The sequence below is a fragment of the Peromyscus leucopus genome, chromosome 8a, assembly GCF_004664715.2.
Source record: "Peromyscus leucopus breed LL Stock chromosome 8a, UCI_PerLeu_2.1, whole genome shotgun sequence".
Classification (NCBI taxonomy): domain Eukaryota; kingdom Metazoa; phylum Chordata; class Mammalia; order Rodentia; family Cricetidae; genus Peromyscus; species Peromyscus leucopus.
In genome coordinates this window covers 9,981,211-9,994,212 of record NC_051085.1, presented here as the reverse complement: position 1 = coordinate 9,994,212, position 13,002 = coordinate 9,981,211, and the positions used below count along the sequence as shown (strand labels likewise).

Genomic DNA, 13,002 nt, shown 5'->3' with positions numbered 1-13,002 from the left:
CAAAGAGAGAGGAGAATTCTAGGGAGTGAGGAGACGCTGCCAGCCATGGCCAGGAGAAGCAACATGTAAAGATACCGGTAAGCCACCGAGCCACATGGCGAGGTATAAATTAATAGAAATGGGTTCATTTAAGATATAAGAACTAGATAGTTAGAAACCTGCCACGTCCATACAGTTTATAAAAGTCTCTGTGTGTTTATTTGGGTCTGAGCAGCTACGGGCCAGGCGGGACTGGAGATAATTCCAGCTACACAACCTGGTGTAAATAGAGAGACCCTGTCAAAAGGAAGGAAGGAAGGAAGAGAGAGAGGGGGAGAGAGGGAGAAGAAGAGAGGGAGGGAAGGAGGAAAGGCGAGACGGAGGGAGGGAAGGAAAGAGAGAGAGAACACTGAGTGTGGTCACTGAAATAAAATTCAGGGAGCTTAGTAGTGGAGAAAAAGAGTAGATCTGGAGACCCACAACATCTACTTATCACAAAAACACAAGGCTGTTTAGTTGGTTTATTTTTCATTGCAAGGAGAGCTGACAAACAAATCCTTTTGCTAAAGAACAAGAGCACTGTCAGAACACAGACTTGTGCTGTACAGTGGTCCTGCCTGTAGCAGGCTGAAGTCCTATTTGATGGAGCTGGCAGGATCCTTTGAAAGTGGGAGTTGGACAGCTTCCGTCCATTCTGTTGGGATTCTCTTTCTCCACCTGCCTGGCAAACTCATCTCTACTTCATTCAAGTGCATTTGATCGATTGCTCACCCATTGGTGCCTCCATCTTTGACTTCTCTCTCTCCTAACCTGAAAGGAAGAGGTAAAGGGTCATTTCTGATATTTTTTGTCATCCGTGTCAATAAAATGACATTTCTAAAATGTCCAATGTACTATCTCAGGGCTAGAGAGATTGTCACCAATTTAGGGTCCCCACTTAAAATATTAACTTACAGGCCTTTGAAACCTTCAATTGGAGGCCCTTGAATGCTCATCTGACAGACAGAAAACCATCCTCCAGGGTAGGTGATGGCTGAGGAGCCCGGGGTTGACAAAGCTTTTAGGTGACCATGAATTAGAAAGTAGTCACACAGGATGGGCACCTGGACCACAGGTGTGAAACTGAAGAGAGTCCCCTGCCCAAGAGGTTCAGCTCAGTGCTTCCCACACTGATGCTCAACCCTGTTCAGGTGAGGGCACAGAAGAACTAGCTAGGGCCTGGAATCCTGTGTTTCTATCCAGCTTTTGGTTTCTGGTAAAGGGAATGCAGGGGCTGGGGCTGGGGCTTAGCCATACACTAGCCTAGCATGCACAAGAAGGACCTGAGTTCAACTCCTACCACAAAAGAGACAGGGAAGAGGAGGGATGGAGGAAGAGAAAAAGATGAGAGATGGAGAGAAGGAAGAGAAGGGAGGGGAACAGGGGGAAAGAAAGTGCAGGGGGCGGGAAGGCTAGACTAAAGAAGGAAAAAAACCCTCATACTCCCAGAGCAGAGGGTCTCAACTTTGGGGGCTGATTCAATGACGTAGAGAGTGTTCTAACATTCCTTCAGTGTCTATGGAGTGAGGCCAGGCTACAAGGTGTTTTAAAACTCCTGGGTACTGCCCATGCACAGCCAGGATTTAGGTGTCCACCCTAGAGCAGCCATTGCCATGAATCACTGGCACGGACCACCAGCTTCCAGTGGCCTCCTGTGCTCACACCGGTGACCTCTGCCACCTTTCTGCAGAGTCAGGATGACTGGCCATGGAGTGTCCGTCTCTGGGTGTCTAGGACTACCCAAGCTCTCAGAGCCTATGTCCATCCTACTATTGGCCAACATATGAGTTCTAGAGTATGCTCTGCAAAACATAAACTTTGTAGCGACATCAACACCATTTAAAAAGAGAAATAAGTGTATTCTTTAGTGATATAATTTGGGTTAAAAACAGGCAACCAACTTCATTTACCTAACTGCTCACATCTTCTCATGAGGCAGTATGCTAGCCCCCAGTAACACAGTAATACAGGCAACATTTTCCTAATGAAGTTGACGGTGAAAATGTTATTAGTTTATTCGTTTACTTATTTATTTTTAAGGACAAATTCAGAAAACAAGCCTTGGAATGTATTGCTCCAGGCTGTAAACATTAAGTTTTTCTGATTGTGTCCTAACATTTTCAACATGGTTATCAAGTCTACATTTACTCAGCTGCTTCATGTTCTGTGGGGTAACAAGATTAGGCCAGACACGTTTAGTGTCTGATTCACATGAGACAATCAGGGAATGGCTATGCTCAACTGAGGTGTTTTGTTAGAATGAAATAAGGTTTTATTCACTTTTTAAAATAAATTTATAAGAGACAGGGCAGTGGTGCCTTTAATCCCAGCACTTGGGAGGCAGAGCCAGGCAGATCTCTGTGAGTTCTAGGCCAGCCTAGCCTACAAAGTGAGATCTAGGATAGCCAGGGCTGTTACACAGAGAAAGCCTGTCTCTGAAAAACAAACAAACAAACAAACAAAAAATGATATGCAAGGCTGTAGGGGAGGGAGCTCAATCAGTAATGCGCTCCCTGTGCAAACATAAAGACCAGAGCTCAGATCACCAGCACCTACATGGAGGCAGAGGGCAGCAGCACTCACCTGTAATCTCAGTGTTGAGAGGCAGACAGGAGCTCCCTGGGTTCACTGGCCAGTCAATCTATCCATAAACACCTCGCTCAACCCTGTCTCCCAAGATCAATCCGGGCACCGTAACAACCCTGTAACATCAAGCCTTTCATTCAGTGTGATGTCGGCCTCTATCTCTGTATGATATTGCTCTCTATTTGAGTTCTGTCCCGTAATTTGGCTTTATGTTGTCATAGTGAAAGGGAGGGCTCCGTTTCTTGTAAGGCAGATTTCTAGAAAAATTATTGACCTGGAGATGCTTATCTTACTTCATTAAACTCTTGTTGGTTCTGAAGAGAAAAAAAAAAAAAAGAAAGCTAAAATGAAGAGAGACTAAAGAAGACATCCCAGGTCAACTTCAGGCCTGTATGAGCACGCGCGCGCGCGCACACACACACACACACACACACACACACACACACACACACTAATAATAATAATAATAATAATATTTTTACTTAAAATAAATAAATATAGGAATAAAAGACAGTACTACACATATTAGCAAGTCTTCCAGGAAGACGCTGCAGCTTCTTTGAAGACTTTGAAGAATGGGGAGGATCTGGGTGTGCAAGCCATCGGAGGAAAGAGTACCTAGTGTAACAGAGATGGTGTGAGCCAGGCTTATGAGCAGGATGCAGTGACTCAGTGTGGAGAAGGGTGTGGGGTGGGGGGGAAGTGAGAGGCCCAGGCTGAACAGTGAAGGGAACACATAAATTAGAAATAACCTTGGTCTTCTGGTGAAACTCAGCTATCCCAAAGAAATCAACTTTCAAGAAAACTTAAGTAGTTAGTTCAGATGTGTGACGACGTAAGGATTTAGATGAGCAGCTAGTCACTCTCTTCTTTTGTGCGTATGTGTTATGTGTTGATATGCATGTATGTGGAGATGCATGTGAACATGTGTATGTGTGTGGGTGGAGATGGGAGAACATCCTTGAGTGCTATTCCTCAAGCTCTATCTACTTTTTTTCCCTCTTGAGACAGGGTCTCTCACTAACCTGGAACTCACTAAGGAGGCTAGGCTGGCTGACCAGTGTGGTTCAGGGATCTTACTTTCAACCTCACCAGCTCTAGGGTCACAAACCACAAGCATAAAGCGTTAATCTAATTAATCTTTATCAATAAAAAATCTGGAATCAGATATTTGGGTAAGATCCTGAAAGACCAGAGAAGCAGGGAGCAGCCACCAGGTGCTTTCTACCTCTACCATTCCTCCATTCAAAAGGGCAGAGATCCTCTCTCAGCCCTGCCTTACTACTTCCTGTTTCCTCTCTGTCTACAATCCTCCAAACCTCTGTGGTCAGCTAGTGGCTAGCTCTGCCCTCTGACTCCAAGCAAGCTTTCTCAGAACACAACCAAATATCACACAACACAAGCATGCACCCCACACCTGCTTTTTCACATGGGCTGTGGGGGTTGAACTCGGGTCCTGTGCTTACAAGGAAAGCACTCAGCTCTCTCTCTCGGGGCCCCAGCATCTTACTGCAGCTACTAATGTGCTACCTATGTTATCAAAGGTGAGTTCGGATGCTGAAGTGGAGGTTGAGGAGCAAAATGCTCTCCAGAGCTCAGCAGCTACGAAGGGAACGGGAAGGAAGCAGAAAGGGACAAATAAACATATTAACCAGAGATTCCAACTTGACAAAGATCCTACTAACCCCACCCTCTGGAACAGTGCGTTCCATGAGAGTGGGGCTTCAGTGGCCAGGCCTGCACAGTTTTACCTCACTCCTTCAAAGACTTAGCTGCCTCAAGCAGGAGACATTAGGCTCGAGTGCTCTCTTTACCTGAGCAGGCGCCATCTACCAGCACCTCAGGAGCAAGCTGTTCCTTGAGGGCATCTAAACCTCACTTCTCCCTCCATCTTTCGCACAGGCTGTGAAGAGTTGCATCTAACACAACATGCAAACTCTGCTTGTCTTCATTCTTCATTTTTTTAATGAGCAGTTGTTGCAACTCTGTGTGCACCGTCAGATACTTACAGCCACGATTTGCCCACAGAGAACGTTCATCATCCCTATGGCCACCTATGGTTTAGACATAAGGTATTACTTCAATCCATGCGCAAATCAGTTATGAAATGTTTTATCCCAGCTGAAGTTTATCAGTCATAACGATTTGTTTCCTTCTTCCTAAAACTTGCATATTCTGATTTCTACAAAGCGCCCTCTTACTGTATTTTTCTAGTAATTTTTACAAAAACTACTCACAGAATTTTGGAAGTGAGATCACAGGGCCTGAAGTAACAACCACATTAGATATCCTTTCCTACATTTTCAAGAGCTAATCCTAATGAGTACTCCAGATTAGCAATGAGTTCAGTCTAATATGTGTGGCCCCAAGATGTAATCGCATCGTTCCAAATAAAATTAACTGAGAAAATCTTCAGCCTGTGTTCTCTTTACAAAAGACAACAAACCTTGTAAAGAGTTAAATATAATGTGACTCAACAAGGGAGGCTATTGTGGAAGAAAAATTGACCAATATCTTGGGTGAAGGGGCTAGCAGTAGGGCATCGATAAATGGCAGGTTTTTTTCAGATGATGGGATGTCAAGTGGTCAGAACTTTGAAGACCAAAGAAAGACATTTGGACAGTATGTTGTGTTATGGAGGAGAGACATAGCCTAATAAACATGATCTTAGGAAACTATGCAGCTAGAGGCATTTTTATGGTATGATTGGGGGATGGCGAGATGGCTCAGCTGTTCAGAGCATGTACTGTTCCTCCATGGGACCCAGGTTCAATTCCTAGCAACTATATCAGGTGACTCACAGAGCCCCTGTAACTCTAGCTCCAAGTCAGATCCTCTGTGTGTACCTGCCTTTGTGTGCACATACTTACACACAGTAAAAAAAAATAAGTCTTTGTGGTTAAGGCACATGCTTGGGGGAAAGTTTTGGAAGCAAGGAAGTCATGTAACTGTTATAGTCAGTTGCTAGAGTATCTTAGTCTATAGGGATGGCATAGGAAAGAAAGGGGAAGAAATGAACGGGAAAGCCTTTCTAAAGGAAACGTACCCAGCATTGGAGGTACGCTGGATGATGGGAGAGAAAGACTTAAGCATGACTTTAAGGAACATGAAAGGAACACTTGAAATGGGTCCCCGAGGGATGGTTTCAGAGCCGTTACAGCGTGATGCATGTCAGGTTGACAGACAATTTAAAGAGCGTTAATGTCACCATCGGAAAAGCCACAACAGGACACATGTCCACCTTCGTGCCCATCTGCCCCAACAACCACTTTTTATCCAAACCCCAAATGAGGTTTTTACTTCCTCTTCTGTTCGCACTGACTTCCCAGTGCAAGAAAACCACAGCGGGGCTAGCCTTCACTTCGGCCTCTGCGATTGCAAGGGCTACAGAATCATCACGTGTCCTCACGTTACCCCATTCATAGACCAAGTTACTGCCCTGGCTCTTACAGGCTTGGGAGAAGTTTTTCCTTAGGAACCCCGAAAAAGCTCCTTTTTATGATTCTGATTTCCACAAGTAGACCACGGTAGATGTTCCCTAGGAACCGACTGCATGGCTCCTGAGTGCTTGGTTGATACTAAATGCTGAGACCCAGGCTGGTCTTCTGAGAACATCTTAAAATGCAGATTCTGGGGTCAGGGGTGGACTCAGTGACAGGCCATTTGTTTAGCTGGAGCAAGGCCCTGGGTTCAACCTCAGGGACCTTTTTGGTTTGTTGGTTTTTAAAGCAGTTCTGATTCAGTAAAGCTGAGTGGGGGCCTCTGAGTCTGCATTCTTAATGAGAACCGTTGAGTGGAATTCTGCAAGTGAAGGACTACAGCCCCACAGTCTTCCTACAAAGGGAGCAGCCAGCCCCTAGAAGTTGACCTCACCAGGGAGCACCCCAGGGAGCACTCATGTACACAGTGTAGAGTGAGTCTCTTTCAAAGTGGACTCAGAAGAGCCAGGAAGGTAAAGGCGACTGGCTTCAGAGCAGAGAATTGCAATCTCAGGCTTCCCTGAAAAAATAAATAAATAAATAAAAAGCCCCATTACCAGGGCATTTACTAGGTTGGGAGTGAATTAGAAGACTTAGGGAGGCCAGCAAAGCAACTGTCAGCCTGCTGCCTCTTGGAGGAGCGGAGCGGGTGGGGGAGGGGCACCAACTTTGGCAAGCAGGAAGACTATTTTATTGTGGAGAACTCCCTGATTATGCAGTCAGAGAAGGGCGTGTGGCACATTCCGGAAGCCTACACCGCTCTCAGAAGGATTCCACTGTTAATTTTAAAGAGAGAAGCAGTAATGCAACTTTCTCAGCTCCCACGCCATTCGCACATCGAGGATGTGTGCCAACTCACAGCATACCCACTGGAAATGCAAACAGAGCCCAAGCCAACCCTTCAGCTGCAGCTTGTCAGCCGTGGACCCGCCGGAGAAAGACTCTGTTTCCTTTCCTTCCTTTCAAAACAAGTTGTCCTCTCTGCCATTTCAAAAACGTACATGAAATACATATTTGCCGACCCGAGCTGCCGGGTTTCAAGGAGCCGGACACAGGGCCCTCAGTAGAGAGGGCCCTCCTTCCATGTTGGATTTCCATGTGAGTCGTCTTGTGTACGTTTACACAGTGTCCAGGAGGAAGGCTTTTGCAAACAGGCCCACGCTTGTGTGCAGCCCAAGCAAGTCGGTCAGACTTGCTTTAGAAATGTCAGCAGGCCACATACATGTAGATAGGATAGCGTGGTCAGAGGATGTCAGCAAATGGAGCTTAGGAAGACACTGAGGGGCATTTTCTCCCTGGCTGTTCCAGGGACAGTGATGATCAGCTATGGTCCAGATAATTGCCGTACCTAGGGCTGGAGAGATGGCTCAGCGCCTAAGAGCACTTGCTGCTCCTGCAGAGGACCCAGGCTCAATTCCTAGCACCATGCCCTCTTCTGGCCTCCTCGGGCATTGCACTCATGTGGTACACACACGTATGTGCCAGCAAACACTCACACAAAAGAAATAAAAAATGAATAAATCTTATTTTAAAATTACCATGGCCGAAAAAAGGGCATGCTGGGAAGTGAGGTCTTATTGTCTCTGGTTGTCAGGATTGTGCATCCATCTTTCCAGTCTGTTTCTAATGCATGCAAACATAATGCTTGCTTGTGTCATTCATTCATTCTCCTAACCAAAACAAACAAACAAACAAACAAAAACTGCCAAGCCCCAGACATGGCATGCTGGGCATGATGCCGAGTAGCAGAAATAGCACTAAGAATGCCTAGGTGGGATTTCAGAGTCATGAAAGCATGTCGAGGTAAATTATCTAGTTTGTGAAGCAGACCACCTTCTTTCCATTTTGCAGATGAAAGAAAAGAGATCACGGAAAACGGAGAGAAACAGAAGGGCAAGGAGTCCTTATTAGTTGGTGCCAAGTCCCGAGCATCCACGCATGTGAGTGTCAACATAAGGATGGCACACCCAACGGCTGCTGAGGTTGCGTTATGGCCTGTCCCGTGTGTGTCCAGCCCAGCTCCGAATGGGGAAGGTCACTTACCAAATCCTTCAGAAGACCATTTCGATGTTGGCAACATTCAGACGCCTCCGAGAAAAAGGCAAAGGATGACAGTGAATTCTGGGAACCAAAATGAGGGAGAAGATCGAGGACACAGAGGCAAACAAAAGGGAGGGATGGAATGAGGGTCATTACAGTCGAGAGGGAAGGACAAGCCAACCTGAAGGGCAGGGGAGGGCAGCGTGGAGGCCATGGAGCTCCAGTGACAGAGCCAAGGACAGTTTCCAGGGTGTTAGGAACTGGTCTCACGAAAAAGGAAACATGCTTGTTCATACTGTCACTCAAAACTTGCAGCCAGCAAAATGGTTCCAGATTTCTGGCAGCCTTTGACCTCCGCTTCGGTTCCAATGCCAAGCAGAGACTGTCCTAGATTCCTGTTTTTCCCAAATGCTCCCCCCCCTTTGTTTCCTGTGGCACCAAGAGGCTTAAAACCCTCCTTACCATTGTTTTCCTGGCTGCTTAAAGAGGATGATCTCACAAGCTCATCCAGAGACCAAACACTGACGGCAGAACAGCTCTTCAGATGTTATAGAAACAGGCAGAATAAGGAAGAAAGGCGACGTGGCAGGTAAGCGAGGCTCAGCTGCCTGTAAGTCCTGTGCTTCCCACCCACCCGGAGAGATGCCCAGGGAAAGCAAGCTGTGCCCGAGTGGAAAGTAAGATTGATTCGGCAGGGCGAGGCTGTATCACAAAACGCCTGAGGAAGGAGATTAACATGAAAGCCTCTAATTAAAGTCTCAGGGCACAGTGTCCTAACACGATTTGTTGAACTCATGCTTGATTTAAAATGAGGAAACTGCTCCAGACCCAGAACAGTCTTCTCTAAGTCACGGGTTCCGGTTCTCACACGGCACCAAGACGCCAGTGTCATATTTGCATCTCTGTGGAGTTGTTCTGAGATGACTGGTGGGTAGAAGTCTTTACTTTTCAGGACTTTGGACTCCCCCGGTCTGGGGGACCACTCAGACACAGAGTGGGAGTCAGCAGAGAACAGAGCCTGGGCTGTGCCTCTGTCCTGACTTCTGGATGGTGGAGAGATGGTGAGTCAAAGTGTCACTATGATGGTTCTTCTACCACCCAGGAAAGGATGACAGCCCCTGGAGCAGCTGCATCCACAGGGCTGTGACCCTGGACACAAGCGTCTTCTGCAAGAACAGCCCGTATTGAACCTTAAGCTCTAAAATTCCTTCGAGCATATTTTGTTTGCCTGAACAATGTCTATGACATAGAACTCATAGAACATCTGTATGGGAAGAAAACAAGCAGCTTTCTGGATCTTAAATAGTAAAAAATCTACAAAAGAAGGGCTTGCTGGTCCATGGAGAAAGCTACCGAAGTCTTCAGGAGAAGCAATCCCTCCAGAAGCACTGCAGACCGAAGTCTGTATCTCTCTCCTTTCTTCTAGCCATACACAAACCATGCTGTGTTTGTGTGATCCTTAGACCAGCCTACAGCAACGACTCCTTCGCTTGTCCAACCTCAGTCACCTGAGAAGAAAGAAGAACCCACTGGAAAAGTTGGTGTCATCTTAATGAGCAAGTGTGACAAGTACCCAAGGGGGGAGGTGTCGTCTAAACGGAGTGTGGTGGATGATGCAAGCCTCACAGAGTAGGTAGAGACCGCTCACAACACACCCCTCAATCTCCTCCCCATTAAACTGGTCCACATCGCTCTTGACCTCAGAGCAGTTAAGAAGATCAAGACAGGGGCTGGAGAGATGGCTCAGAGGTTAAGAGCATTGACTGCTCTTCCAGAGGTCCTGAGATCAATTCCCAGCAACCACATGGTGGCTCACAACCATCTGTAATGATATCTGGTGCCCTCTTCTGGCCTGCAGGCAAATATGCAGACAGCACACTGTATACATAATAAATAAAAACTTTAATTAAAAAAAAGATCAAGACTGTATTTATTTTTATTTTATGTTTGTGAGTGTTTTGCCTGCATGTATGTAAGTACACCATGAGGGCACAGCAACCAGAGAGGCCAGAAGAAGGTGTCAGATCTCCTGGAGCTGGAGTTACATGGTTGGAAGCTGCCATACTAGAAGCTCGTGCCAGGTCCCCTGCAAGAGCAACAAGTGTTCTTAACTGCTGAACCATTTCTCAGCCCCACCAGGACATTTCTGAAGACATTCTTCCCCTTGCCCATTGCATGAGACTCAAGCAGAAAGCCAGGCTCCTCAAGGACCACATTTTATGCTTTCTCTGCGCCATTTACCTAAGCTATCATTTAACAGGGATATAAGCCTCCTGCTCCTCTCGACTCCACACTGCCTCATGTATCACTGGTTTTGCATTTTATTTGGCTAAAACAAAGGAAGGACCCTCCAGAGGAAGCTCACCGAGTTCAAATCCAAAACCATCACTCTGCAGCTTTCGCTAGTTGATGTCCCACAAGCCCACACTTTCTAAAGTGAATCTGGAAGGCTGGGCAGATTGGGAACAGCCAAGAAACAAGAGGGAAGGAGAAGAAAGGCAAGCCAAAGCTAGGCTGTGCCTCTTGGAGGGCCACAAGCACCCACCACCTCTCCAAGTCCCCACCAGACGAGGCGCAGTCCTTTGGCCTCCCCTTGACCTGGGACTGAGTTTGTTTACTTTCGTATATGTGAGTTATTATGATCCATCCACGTGAGTCTATTAAATGGGTAACAGAATGTATTAAGATATAAACTGAGGAAGTACACTCACGATTACAGAACGGAGTAGACAGCAGAAGTCTTCCTCTGATCTGACCGGGAGAGAATCCACCTTGAAGGCAGGAGCAGGGAGAAGGGGCATGTGACCCTTCTCCAACTCCTTATAAGAGGTCTCGTACAAGGGCAGGAAGCACCACCTCCTTTGGGCTGTATAGCCCAGGGTCAAGGGTGGAGCAAATACCAACCAAGTGAGTTTTAGTTTTGTTTGTTAGTATTTTCCCTTCATTTCCTATTGAAGTGATGAGATATGGCAGCCAAAGCAACTTACGGGAAAATGGCTTCTTTATTTCAGCCCACCATTCCAGGTTGCAGGTTCATCGCTATGGGGAACTCCAGGCAGCAGGAACTTAAAGCAGTGGATCCTATCAAGAGCTGAGAGAAATGGATTCGTGCATGCAAGCTTGTGCTCGACTCCCTTTCTCCACTCAAACAGTTCAGGATCCCCTGCATAGGGAATGATACCACCTTCAGTGGACTAATCTTCTCGCCTCAATTAATGTAATCAGGATAATCTCCAAGACATGCTCACAGGCCAACATGACGCAGACAATCCCTCACTCTTCTCAGGCAGTCCCAGATTGTGTCAAGTTGACAATAGAACTAACCATCACACTTTTTTTGTTTGTTTGAGGCAGGGTCTCACGTAGCTCAGGTTGGTCTTGAACTCCCTATATAGTTGAAGATGACCTTTAACTCGTGATCCTTAGGCCTCTACTTCCTATAGTGGGATTGGAGGTATGTGATAGTAACCTGGTTTTACTTGGTGCTAGGGGTCAAACCCAGGACTTCATACATGCTAGACAAGTAAGTACTGTGTCACCTAAACCCTATGCCCAGTCTGTGCTAGGAACACTCTTACATATCAAACATCTTGACTCAAAATTAGAGGCCATTTTGGATTTGATGCTTTTTTGACCAAAGCCACTTAGAGGACCTGTTCCCTTCTACAGTCTTAAAAGAGACCCCCATCTCCCATCTAACTTCCAAACAACGGGGACAATACAACTCTCATACTCAGGAGGCAACTGTAGACCATGATCATGAGTAATTGTTTATCACTGTAGACTTCAGTACAATCAACTGTTTTTGCAAGTCCTTGGCTGTGAGTGACTGAGCACAACAGGATGTGGTTAGGCAGTTGAAACTCAGAGATCTGGGGAGCCCTATTGGGCAACAGGTTTGTTGACAATGTTAGGAAATTCAGTTTAATTAAAAATATCTTTAGTTAATGACTACCCCTTGCAAGATATTGTGCTAGCTGCACAGAGACCGTGGCTGCTTGCAGTGAGGGTGCATTGCCTTACAGACTTGGACTGAAATGAACCTGGCCTCAGCTCCTTTCTGGAAGGACTGTGTTTTTCCCACTCTGATAACTGGATTTGAATTATTAGGTAGGGTTCACTTCCATCTGGCTACCCAAAGCAGTAGCTCAGAGGGTTCTTAAACAAAGCGTTTGTTGGGAAAAGATTGCAGCAAATGATACCCCAGAACGAACCATGTGCCCATTGGCACACAGCTCACATAGAAGTCTCTAAGCACATAGCTCTAAACGGCATGTGTTGGGTTCTGAGAAATGATTCTACCTCTTTGTCATGCAGGCACCAGTGGAAGCCAATGTGAACACAGGGTCTGAATTCTGAGGCTGGGGGTTGGCAGCATCTCCCATGGTGCAATTCTTTCCTGTCTTTGACAGGAGATGCGGAGAGGTGGCGTCTCACTCTCTGCATCTTCTGGATGTGAAAACAGTCCTGGGTGCAATTTCTGCACAAGTACCCTGAGCTACCTGTACTTCCAGTAAAAAGATGGGAGGGAAGGAGTGTGACAAGGGAAACTGCTTCCTGCAGCTGTTGCCTGATGTAAAGGCAGATTCTCCTTGGAGTGGAGGCAGGCTCCATATGCTCCTGTATAAACAATTCAGTGTCCTACAGCTCGTTCTCCATCATAGCCTTCGATGCTAGTTCTGACAAGGTCAAGCAGAGCTGAAACAGGAGATGGTGGGAAACCACTATGGAAGGACCTGGTAGAGCAGCCATCTTAATTTTACTTCACTCTACTTCTTCCCATCTTTCCATTGCTCATTAATAGACCCCTGGCCGAGTCCTGCATCCACGTATCCTCAGCACTGTTTAAGATGTGAAGCTGGAGTCAAGTCTTACCTTG

The 13,002-nt window shown here is 46.4% G+C and overlaps 1 long non-coding RNA gene across 2 annotated transcripts; it reads right to left on the bottom strand.

Annotated features, from left to right (window-relative positions):
• Positions 1 to 482: 482 nt before the first annotated feature.
• On the bottom strand, positions 483 to 9,691 carry LOC119086868. Of its 2 annotated transcripts, none has more exons than XR_005090250.1 (4): positions 8,586 to 9,691; positions 8,127 to 8,204; positions 2,602 to 2,918; positions 483 to 789 (listed from the first exon to the last, which is right to left on the bottom strand). It is a non-coding gene; the product is annotated as an uncharacterized LOC119086868 (long non-coding RNA). The 2 variants fall into 2 exon arrangements; XR_005090251.1 differs by having other exon boundaries at positions 8,127 to 8,171; positions 8,586 to 9,688.
• Between the last annotated feature and the right edge of the window lie 3,311 nt (positions 9,692 to 13,002).